The sequence below is a fragment of the Ovis canadensis genome, chromosome 16, assembly GCF_042477335.2.
Source record: "Ovis canadensis isolate MfBH-ARS-UI-01 breed Bighorn chromosome 16, ARS-UI_OviCan_v2, whole genome shotgun sequence".
Classification (NCBI taxonomy): Eukaryota; Metazoa; Chordata; class Mammalia; order Artiodactyla; family Bovidae; genus Ovis; species Ovis canadensis.
In genome coordinates this window covers 32357056-32369701 of record NC_091260.1, presented here as the reverse complement: position 1 = coordinate 32369701, position 12646 = coordinate 32357056, and the positions used below count along the sequence as shown (strand labels likewise).

The 12646-nt window shown below is 39.6% G+C and overlaps 1 protein-coding gene across 4 annotated transcripts in view; it reads right to left on the bottom strand.

Moving 5' to 3' along the window:
- The window catches only part of PDE4D (phosphodiesterase 4D), a 1583646-nt gene that overhangs the window by 1015280 nt on the left and 555720 nt on the right, over nucleotides 1-12646 (bottom strand). The window lies entirely within an intron of this gene.

The window sequence follows — 12646 nt, the reverse complement described above, 5'->3', positions numbered from 1 at the left end:
AAGGAAGTTATTTGGACATACAGGGTCTGATGGAAGGGTCTCCCAGGTGGCGCTAGTGGTAAAGAACCAGCTTACCAATGAAGGAGACATGAGATGCAAGTTTCATCCCTGGCTCGGGAAGATTCCTGGAGAAGAGCATGGCAACCCATTCCAGTATTTTCGCTGGGAGAATCCCATGGACAGTGGAGTCTGGTGGGCTACAGTTCATGGGGTTGGAAAGGGTCAGACAAGACTGAAATGACTTAGAATGCAAGCACGATCTGATGAAGATGGAATTTCACAACTTTTCAGTTTTTGAATAGTAGGGAGGGATAAAGAATGGGAATAATGGAAGAAGTTTGTTAATTACCTTTCCTACCACCTTGGGACTTTATTTTGTCCTGCAAAAGGATGAAATAGAACAAATATAAAATTGATACCAGACCACAAATCTCCCACCCTACTCCTGGAACTACCTGTGTCTTTCTTTTTATTTTACTATAAAATGTGACACCCTGAAGGTCTGGACATTAAAATGCTACATTTTTCATTGAACTGCCTACAATGCGGGAAACCTGGGTTTGATCCCAGGGTTGGGAAGATATTCTGGAGAAGGGAAAGGCTACCCACTCCAGTATTCTGGCCTGGAGAATTCCATGGAAAGAGTCAGACACGACTGAAAGACTTTGACTTTTTCATTAAATCAAATATCCTTACTCATTTTTACAACCACCATCTCCAAACTGAAGCAGAAAAAAGGTAAAAATATCAAGGGGACCTTAGGAAACATCACTACGAACAAAGCTAGTGGAGGTGATGGAATTCCAGTTGAGCTATTTCAAATCCTAAAAGATGATGCTGTTAAAGTGTTGCACTCAATATGCCAGCACATTTGGAAAACTCAGCAGTGGCCACAGGACTGGAAAAGGTCACTTTTCATAGTATTGCCAAAGAAAGGCAATACTAAAGAATGTTGAAACTACTGCACAATTGTACTCATTTCACACGCTAGTAAAGTAATGCTCAAAATTCTCTAAGCCAGGCTTCAACAGTATGTGAACTCTGAACTTCCAGATGTTCAAGCTGGGTTTGGAAAAGTCAGAGGAACTAGAGATCAAATTTGTAACTTCCACTGGATCACTGAAAAAGCAGGAGAGTTCCAGAAAAACATCTACTTTTGCTTTATTGACTATGCCAAAGCCTTTGACTGTGAGGATCACAATAAACTGTGGAAAATTCTTAAAGAGATGGGAATATGAGACCCCCTGACCTGCCTCCTGAGAAATCTGTATGCAGGTCAAGAAGCCACGGTTACAACTGGACATGAAAAAAAAGACTGGTTCCAAATCGAGAAAGGAGTACGTCAAGATTGTATATTGTCACCCTGCTTATTTAACTTATATTCAGAGTACATCATGCAAAATGCCAGCCTGGATGAAGCACAAGCTGGAATCAAGACAGCTGGGAGAAATATCAACCTCAGATATGCAGATGAGACCACCCTAATGGCAGAAAGCAGAGAGGAACTAAAGAGCCTCTTGATGAAACAGGAGAGTGAAAACAAAAACTAAGATCATGGAATCCAGTCCAATTACTTCATGTCAAATAAATGGGGAAACAGTGGAAATAGTGAGAGACTTTATTTTGGGGGCTCCAAAATCACTGTAGATGGTGACTGCAGCCATGAAATTAAAAGATGCTTACTCCTTGGGAGAAAAGTTATGATCAAACTAGACAGCATATAAAAAAAGAGAGACATTACTTTGCCACCAAAGATCTGTCTAGTCAAAGTTAGGGTTTTTCCAGTAGTCATGTATGGATGTGAGAGTTGGACTATAAAGAAAGCTGAGTGCTGAAGAATTGATGCTTTTGAACTGTGGAGTTGGAGAAGACTCTTGAGAGTCCCTTGGACTGCAAGGAGATCCAATCAGTCCATCCTAAAGGAAATCAGTCCTGAATATTCATTGGAAGGACTGATGCTGAAGCTGAAGCTCCAATAGTTTGGCCACCTGATATGAAGAACTGACTCATTAGAAAAGACCCTGATGCTGGGAAAGATTGAAGGTGGGAGGAGAAGGGGACGACAGAGGATGAGGTGGTTGGATGGCATCACCGATTCAATGGACATGAGTTTGAGCAAGCTCCGGGAGTTGGTGATGGACAGGGAAGCCTGTCATGCTGCAGTCCATAGGGTCGCAAAAATTCGGACATGACTGAGTGATTGAACTAAATTGAAAGTAAAATAATTTAGTGGACATTAACATTTCCAGGTATAAAGAGTTCAAATAAAGACTATTTTTTTGGATCATGAAAAGACACTCTCTCTCTGTATGTGTGTGTGTGTATTTATGTTTACAGTCTGGAAATGCACTAATTTTATATGCATTCATGTGAAAATTATTTTCCTTTAAAAACTCTTACTATCTCCTTTAAAAACTCATATCAGTTTAGCTTAAGGCAGCCTAAAAATAAGGAAAATCTTGAAAATGTTTAGAAATTTTTACTACATCTCCCCAGTCCTCAGAAAAATTATAATATTGGTCTTAGCAATCCTTGAGGGATCTCATGTATACCCTTTCCTATCTAGAGAAAAGGAGCCCCATCTATCCCCATTTAGTCCTACCTTTAGAAAAAACTGTAGGTCAATTCGTTTGTATCTCAAACACACCATCTTCATACCCATTCCATTTTGATTAACTTAAAAAAAAAGGCTCTGATAAAAATCTTGTTAATAGTTTAAGGATATTGTATCTATAACATTTTCTTCAAAACTGGTCCCTGCCCCACAGAATCTTAAAAATTAGATGTTACATCCTCATTAATATTATTTTCCCCAGTATGTTAAGTGTTTAAAATTTGAAAATATTTAGGCAAGGACATGGGCACTTGGTTAAAAATGTGCAACTGCATTTGTCTATGAAATGCTTCATATACATATTTATTCCTATCATTTTCAGAGACAATTTCTGTAACATGCCATCCTGATGGACAATCAGTGGAACTGGCTCTAGGAAAGTTATTACACAGCTAAGCCTATCTTACAGAAAAGGCCAGGAAAGGACTGTATACCCCTTCCCTAGGAAAGTATCTCTCTTCAAGGTCAGTGAGTAAGGAACCTCTAGCTATTAAATATCTCTTTGGAAGTATAATGTAAGCTTGAGCAATGCAGTCAAATAGGGCAGAAGAAATGTTGACTTCATGCAGATACAGTCTTTGTGGTTGGTACATCTTTGACAAGAACATAGCCTTAGTCCAAACAAACCTGTAATGAGTCCATGAAAGATACCTCCAACTGGAACCTATGAATGTGAGTTTATTTGGAAAAAGGATCTTTGCAATTGCAATTAGATTAAAGACTTTGAGATATCATCCTGGATTAAGGTGGTCCCTAAATCCGATGATGTGTTCTTAGAAGAGAAGAGGAGAAATTCTCAGAGAAGAAGCCCATATGACTACAGAGATGTCGGTTATGTTTCCAGAAGCCAAGGAACACCTGGAGCCACCAGAAGCTAGGAAAGAGGCAATAAATGGAAACTTCCCTAAAGCCTCCAGGAGGAGTGAGTCTTGCTGACATCTTGATTTCAGACTTCTGGTCTCCGGAACTGTCAGAGAATAAATTTCTGTTGTTGAAAACTATCTGTGTTGTGATAATTTGCTATGGCAGCCTTGGAAAACTAATATGGAATCAATCTTATGTTGAAGTCTGAACTCTTCCAATGTTGCCTCTGTTGAGAAAGGTGTGGAAGACCAGGCAGGGTGGATGTACCTTAAGGAGAGGGTGTGAGTGATGCTATACTCATAAGGAGAGCCAGAAATTTTACTTGGAGTCATTAAAAGAAAAGATTGCTTTGAACAACATTGTGCAAAATTATGGCTAAATGAACTTGTATTTATATGTTAAAGTACTGGCAATTTTTGGTTCCAAACAGGAGAAACAAAAGAGAAAAGCTTTATTCAGGATCACAGTGTTTGCCATAACAAATGTGACAGATTTCTAATATTTCAGAGGTTCCTGTTCCCTCTTTTTTTAAGTTTTCAGAGAAGAAAAAAAAAGTTCATTGAGGTGAAATGTTCCATATTTATTCTTGCATTCACAAATAAAACATCCTTAGGGAAATATGAATTTTAATTTCTGTAATACTTTTCAATAAGAGAGAATTTTGTAAAATATTTACTTACTTTTCCTATTTTGCCACCTCATATGTCTGTATAAGAAAAGCTTTATATGTGACAAGTGGTAAGTTTAACTTATGCTTATGATCATTTCCAAGTGTTTTAAAAAGTTGATTTAGTCTTATTTTGTTATATATAAAAAGTAATTAAGAAGGTTAAATAAAAAAATTTTTTTAAGTAATTAAGAGTTACCTATGGACACCTTATCTTCGACAAAGGAGGCAAGAATATACAATGGATTAAAGACAATCTCTTTAACAAGTGGTGCTGGGAAAACTGGTCAACTCCTTATAAAAGAATGAAACTAGAACACTTTCTAACACCATTCACAAAAATAAACTCAAAATGGATTAAAGATTTAAATGTAAGACCAGAAACTATAAAACTCCTAGAGGAGAACATAGGCAAAACACTCTCCAACATAAATCACAGCAGGATCCTCCTCTATGATCCACCTCCCAGAATACTGGAAATAAAAGCAAAAATAAACAAATGGGATCTAATCAAAATTAAAAGCTTCTGCGCAACAAAGGAAACTATAAGCAAGGTGAAAAGACAGCCTTCGGAATGGGAGAAAATAACAGCAAATGAAGCAACTGAAAAACAACTAATCTCAAAAATATACAAGAAACTCCTGCAGCTCAATTCCAGAAAAATAAATGACCCAATCGAAAAATGGGCCAAAGAACTAAATAGACATTTCTCCAAAGAAGACATACAGATGGCTAACAAACACATGAAAGGATGCTCAACATCAATCATTATCAGAGAAATGCAAATCAAGACCACAATGAGGTACCAGTTCACACCAGTCAGAATGGCTGCGATCCAAAAGTCTACAAGCAATAAATGCTGGAGAGGGTGTGGAGAAAAGGGAATCCTCTTACACTGTGGGTGGGAATGCAAACTAGTACAGCCACTATGGAGAACAGTGTGGAGATTCCTTAAAAAACTACAAATAGAACTGCCTTATGACCCAGCAATCACACTGCTGGGCATACACACCAAGGAACCCAGAACTGAAGGAGACACGTGTACCCCAATGTTCATCGCAGCACTGTTTATAATAGCCAGGACATGGAAGCAACCTAGATGTCCATCAGCAGATGAATGGATAAGAAAGCTGTGGTACATATATACAATGGAGCACAATGGAGTATTACTCAGCCATTAAAAAGAATACATTTGAATCAGTTCTAACGAGATGGATGAAACTGGAGCCGATTATAGAGTGAAGTAAGCCAGAAAGAAAAACACCAATACAGTATACTAACACATATATATGGAATTTAGAAAGATGGTAATGATAACCCTATATGTGAGGCAGCAAAAGAGACAAAGATGTAAAGAGCAGACTTTTGGACTCTGTGGGAGAGGGAGAGGGTGGGATGATTTGGGAGAAATGGCACTGAAACATGTATACTATCATGTAAGAAACAAATCGCTAGTCTAGGTTCGATACAGGATACAGGATGCTTGGGGCTGGTGCACTGGAATGACCCAGAGAGATGATATGGGGAGGGTGATGGGAGTGGGGTTCAGGGTTGGGAACTCATGTACACCTGTGGTGGATTCATGTCAATGTATGGCAAAACCAATACAGTAAAAGAAAAAAGAAAAAGTAATTAAGAGTTACAAAGGCATGTTGAATAATTTGGTTTATGTACTTTTCTGATCTTGCCACACATTCTAAATTATACCATTAAAAGCTACTTTACTCTTAGAAACCATTCACATTCAGGTAAATCAGATATTAAAAACAGAACCATTATGACTTTCATGATCATATAAATACGGTCACTGCTATCAAAAAGCTTTCTGCCTAATGTTTCAGTAGTTTATGAAAAATAAAAGTGAAAAAACCAATACAGAGTAGGGTTAAATAACCTGCCCAGGGTCTAACAACCAGTAAGTGGAAATTTGACTTTAAAGTTTGAACTTGAAAGAACAATTCTGACCTTCCACCATTATCATTAACCAAAGATTCTGATAAGTACTTTTACTTCATGCTCTAGGAATATAGAAGGGGAGGAAATAGTGATTTACTTCAACTGGGGGAATTTGGAAAAGCAGCAAACAACGAGTTGCTTCTTTGCTGTACTTTAAAAGACATGGAGAAATTTCATACATGTATGAAAAAGCATTTCAGCTAGGGAGATTAGCCAACAAAATTGGGAAACTTTTAGTGAACACCTCTTGCAGTGGGTTTTGTGCAATTTCAGGGCATAAAGGAAATTTCCACATCCCAATCTCCACTTCCCATCCCTTATCCTCAGAGAGCAGCTAACCCTTCAGCAAACTAGGAGAATCCCCTCCTTCTGGAATCAGCATCAGACTTCCGGAGGCCTGCCCAGACTTTATGGGGCTCAGAGGTCTGGAGATGGATCTCTGGTCCCCTGCACGATTTCTTTCAAATAGAATTCAGAGCACTGGAAGCTGGAACATCTTGTACTACACACATAATGCCTCAAATTTAAGTGATTTTCCTTAGATCCAAAGTCCTAACCTTGCTCAGACTAATTCAGCGGTTTTGATTGTTAGCACTAAGGCAGAGGAAAACATTACAATTTGAGAAGATACTTCCATAATTACTCCTAGGTCTCTAAACTAATGTGTCATTTAGGCTTAACACTGAGAGTTTTAAAGTCATGATTTCCTGTCTCTTCAATTAAGGTTAGAGCTCTATGGAACTGACTCCAGAGTAAACATGATGATTCTGAGACAGGAAAATCAGAGCATCAGATAGCTCTCAGGATCCTGCAATATACCCTGTATCCAGCTGAAAGTTTCATAAACCTCACTGGAGTAACCGTTTTACTTTCAACAAACATTTTAAACTTGTACTAAGAGCAGGGCTCCTACTGTGTGCCAGGACTCTAACTAAATGATTTTTATAGAAATAACCTAAATCCTCACATTTATATGAGGCAGATACTATTACACTTTATAGCTCAGGAAACTGAGGGTCCCCCAGGAAAAGTACATGACCAAAGTCACAAACCTTAAACCTGGTGAATTAAGAATTTAAATTTCGTTTTTTACCCCCTCATATTGGGATGTAATAAAATGCTTGAGTCTATATGCTCCTTCCCTAGGAGGATATAATGGTTTTCAACTGAAATAGAAAACAATGAGACATCCAAAAATAAGTCAATAATAATTTTGCATATCTCACTGTACTGCAGTTATAAAAACTAATTTATTTTGATCTGACAGATCCAAGACACTTTCAGGATGGCAGAATTCCTCTGAGGGACAGAACAGCTATTGGGTTTAGGAAAACACTTAAGAATCTATTTGAGTATGGAACCGGGGACTCTCGTGTATAATATAAACAGGCAAATTTAAGCAACAGGAATGATGAAACAGTCTGCATGAATAGGTAAAAGGGGTTTGAACTCTGGATTATGGAGAGTTATGACCCTAGGAGAGGAGACGGGGGTGGGGTGGGGAAAGGCTGAAGATGGGGGTCCCATGACTGTGGATGGGCTTGGTTAGGGAGTGTCTGACAGGGTGTAGGAGCTCTGATTCCATCATTTATACTTCAGGTGGCTCCTTTGTGCTTAGCTTGTATTATCCCAAAACTTTCAGTAAAGCTTTAACTTGCTGTTAGTGGTATTTGGGGTAATAATAGAGGAGGTATGGAGTCTGGACATTCCAGATGGTGGTCAACAGGAGGAAACCAGTCTGAAGGAAGAGCTAAAAGCAGCTGGGTTGTGTGTGTGAGTGTCTGTGTGCTCACTCACGTCCAACCAACCCCACAGACTGTAGACCGCCAGCCTCCTCTGTCCATGGAATTTTCCAGGCAAGAATACTGGAGTGGATAGCCATTTCCTACTCCACTAGGAGCTGGGTAAATAAAGAGGATTGATTTGTAGATGAACTGGCTTGGAACACATAGTTGACAGCTCCCGCTTCCTCTAAATGCCGCAGAGGAACATAAGCCTAGAAAGGAAGGAAGGAAGTCGGAGGCTGTCATTCCAAGGCATGCGGCTTGAGTCATGTTCCCTAGCTGCTAAAGAAAGTAGTGATGCCAGAAAGCTGGAGGACATGGGGCTTCGGATGGCAGACATTTGATCAGATCTGGAACACAGACCGTAGCAGGTGCCGTCTGAATCAGGGAACACGTGTTACAGCAGCGCAGAAGAGAAGTTCCTGTCAAGGAGGGGCATCGAGAATATACCAGAAAGAAGGTAGCGTCTCACATAGGCCTGGAAAGACACGTAGCATTCAGATAAGCAAAGATCAGTGTAAGGGTATTTAACTCAGCACAAAAACGGCATGAAGGCTGGATGTCAGTGCATGCCCTGGGAACAGGAGGATGTTGACTAACATAAGTCAGTCACATGTTGATGAGCACTGGAAGATATGAGTAGGAAAAAAGGGGAGGTTTGAGAAAGGAGGGTTTTCAATGCCAGATTAAGGAGATAGAGATTCATTCCCTAGTAAACAGAGAGTCACTGAAAGTTTTTATAAAGGGAGTGAAATAACCCGGTGGTCATTGAGCTGGTTGCCCAGGGTTAAGAAATATGAAGACTTTTTGGTTTTCAACTTGTTGAGTTCAAAGGCTGACAAGTTATAAATATCAAATCCATTGGGTATGTAAGACTAAAACTTAGGAGAACCTTTAAGACAAAAGATATTGATTCAGAGTGATTCCAAAGGCCTGAAGTAACAAATGAATCCGTGTCAGTAGATGGATGGGACTTCCCAAGAAGAGATCAACAGAGATGAGGAAATGCCAGAGGACAGAATTCGCACATGACTTATTGGTAAGAACAAGAACTTGAGGTTGCAGAGGTCAGAAAACAAGGTGAGTTTTTTAGGAAGGGTGATGTGATTTAGTATGTTATGGAAGGTAAACACTGGGAAATAAGTTCCAGAGTGCTTCTTCCCCATTTGATGGAAAAGGGGTAGATGACAAAGCCATTGTAAATGATTTAGGAACACAGTATATGGAGAAAGGAACTGAGGCAGTTATAGCATGTCCAATTTGAGTCTCCACCATGTGGACTTTTAATTCCCATTCACATTAAAAATGATTCTTTCTTCCAGTGTACATTTGAGTGAATACAAAAATGTAAAAAAAAAAAATTTTTTTAATAACAAAAAATAGCCCAAAGCCTTCAAAGTCACTAATGTTAAAAGCATCTATATCCTTTCTACGCAGAGGGGCATGGGGACCAGCAACCTCATAATTCCAGGTCCCATCCTGTACTTCCTGAGTCAGAACTTTAACATACTCCTCAGGTGACTCATTTATGAAACTTTAAGAAGCAGTGCTGTGCCTTATGGGCTTCCCAGGTGGCTCAGTGGTAGAGAATCCACCTGCCAATAAAGGAGACATGAGAGACACAGGTTCGGTCCTTGGGTCAGGAAGATCCCCTGGGGGAAGAATTGGCAATCCACTCCAATATTCTTGCTGGAAACCCCATAGACAGAGGAGCCTGGCAGTCCCCACAGACAGAGCACGCATGCTCACTGTACATAATACTCCTTTGTCTACACTTCAACGTAAGAATATTCATGACCACTAGGTTCCTCGATATATTTATGGATTCCTTAAATCACGTTGCATGCATGCTAAGTTGCTTCAATCATGCCCACCTCTTTATGACCTCCTGGACTGTAATTCGCCAGGCTCCTCTGTCCATGGGATTCTCTAGGCAAGAATACTGGAGTGGGTTGCCATGCCCTCCTCCAAGGGAATTCACATTAGAAGATAAAAACCAGGTTTTCAAATCTTGCACTCAATAGCTGTGAGAAAATTGTCCCTCTGCCGTCTTCAGTTTCACTGCAAAAGCAGTAGTCACACCCAGTGCTTTAATTCTGTTGTTTTAAGTAATTTGAGTTTAAGGGGCATAGCCCATGCTCTTTCGAATTGGTAATATAAGACTGACATCAGGATGGAGAGAAGGATATTATGGGCTTATATTAAATGAAAGTAAAATTGCACAAAGCAAATATCTCACAATGACAAAATAAAAGGAAGAATGGTCCTGGGAAGGATATCTTTAGAGTTCCAAGTTTCAGGAGAAAGTGCTGCTATTAGCTCCTCCAAATTTTCTCAAGATGAGTTTCTTACACAGATAATATAAACTAGGAAGCTCCATAATGACAGTAAATAGCACATATAGGCTGCATACATTTACATACATATACATTTACATGTACATAGATACATTTACATACATATCTCTTTCAAACCTTACAACAGCTCTGTGAGTCAGGCAACATGCTATTAGCCTCATTTATAGATACAAAACTTAGGCTGGGAGAAATTAATAACTTGAACAAGATCATATAGCTTATAGGAGACAGAGCTGAGAGTCCAATCCAGATCTGACTGAAAAAGTAGAATTCTTAAATGTGATACTATCAAATGAGAGATTAGAGAGGGAACTATCAGTAGTATTAGCTAAGGTCTATTAAGTACTTACTGTAGGCCAAGAATCAATTTAAGAGCTCAGCATATATTCACACATTCAGTCCACTACAAACCTGCTATCAGACAGGCATGATTGTTATCCTCATTTAATAGGTGAGTGTATTAGTCATCCCAGGCTGCTAAGGGATAGTTAGGGAGTTTGGGATCGACATATACACACTGCTATATTTAAAATTAACCAACGAGGACCTACTGTAGAGCAAAGGGAACTCTGCTAAATGTTATGTGGCAGCCTGTATGGGAGGGGATGTAGGGGGTGAATAAATATATGTATATGTATGACTGAGTCCCTTTGCTGGGCACCTGAAACTGTCACAGCATTGTTAACCAGCTATGATGCTGCTAAGTTGCTTCAGTCATGTCTGACTCTTTGCAACTCTTTGGACCATAGCCCACCAGACTCCTCTGTCCATGGGATTCTCCAGGCAAGAATGCTGGAGTGGGTTGCCATGCCCTCCTCCTGGGGATCTTCCCATCCCAGGGATCAAACCCACATCTCTTATGTCTCCTGCTTTGGCAGGTGAGTTCTTTATCACTACAGCCACCTGGAAAGCCTGTTAACTGGCTATACTCTAATAAAAAAGTTTTTTTAAAAAAGAAGATACCATAGACTAGGTGATTTAAACCTAAGCAAAAATGCATTTTCTCTCAGTCCTGGAGGCTGGAAGTGTGAGATCAGGGTGCTAGCATGGCTCGGTTCAGGTGACAAGTCTTCCTGGCTTACAGATTGCCGCCTTATCTGTGTGCTCACAAGGCCTTTCCTGGGAGTATGCACATCAGGGAAAAGAGCCTCCCTTTTCTCCTTTCCTTTTTTTCGCTCCTCTTCTTATAATGAATACCACCAATCTTCTCAGAGTAGGACCTTGCCTTTCTGATGTCATTTAATCTGAATTACCTCCTAGAAGACCTATCTCCAAATACAGTCACATTGGAGGCTAGGACTTCAACACAGGAATTATTCAGGGGACAGAAGTTAATCCTCAACAGTGTGGAATTGCCATAAAGCATGATTAAATAATGTTCATGATTTTTAATGACAACATCATGATTAAATAACATTCACCGAGGTGGCTTAGGGCTTCCCAGGTGGCTCAGTAGTAAAGAATCCACCTGCCAATGCAGGACGCGCAGGAGATGGGTTCAATCTGTGGATCAGGAAGATCCCCTGGAGGAGGAAATGGCAACTCACTCCAGTATTGTTGTCTGGAAAATTTCCACGGACAGAGGAACCTGTGGTACAGTCCATGGACTTGCGAAGAGTCGGACATGACTGAGCACACACACACACACACACACACACACACACACACACACGGCAGGCTGGCTCTAGTATAGTCACTAGACTATACTCGCCCTGAGGATCAATGAACAGAGGGCTTAATAAGCAAAACATAGCTCTCTCTATTAATGGTTAACATTTTTTGCTTAACATATGCTTTTATTCAGATATCATTTTCCCCAAATATCTGTTTCTTATTAGTAGAACTGAAACAGATATTTGGGGGAAGTGCTATTCAAATAAAACCATTTGTAAAACAGAGACAGAATGCCCTTTCTTTTTCTTTCCCAATGCCAAGAACCTAACAAATGTAAGGTGGGAGAAAATAGGTCAAATTGTATTGACTGAGTATTACCAGTTTCTTGGGGGCAGATTTATTGAATGATGTCCTTCAATTGCATCCAGGTTTTCATAAAATCTATTATTTGACACTATCCTTCACTTTGGATCATTGTTAAGAGTCTCTCCACTCAGTTAAGTCCCTAGAAATGGCAATTAAAGATAAGATTAAAGACACTGTTCTCATAAAGTAGCAGGGTCACTGGTGTTTACCGGCTCATGAATTTACAGTTGACTGAAAAGATGGATTAAGTCAGGCGCAGCTCTTTCTGAACTGCTGTGCCAACCAAGAAGAGTCTGGGCAAGAGGCAGCTGACAATTTGGAATTTTAGAAATGAAGAAAGTACAATCAAGTAAGGTTGATTAATATGCCTAAAATTACATACCATGTTCCTTATTCTGAGGATATTTCTCCATTATTCCTTATT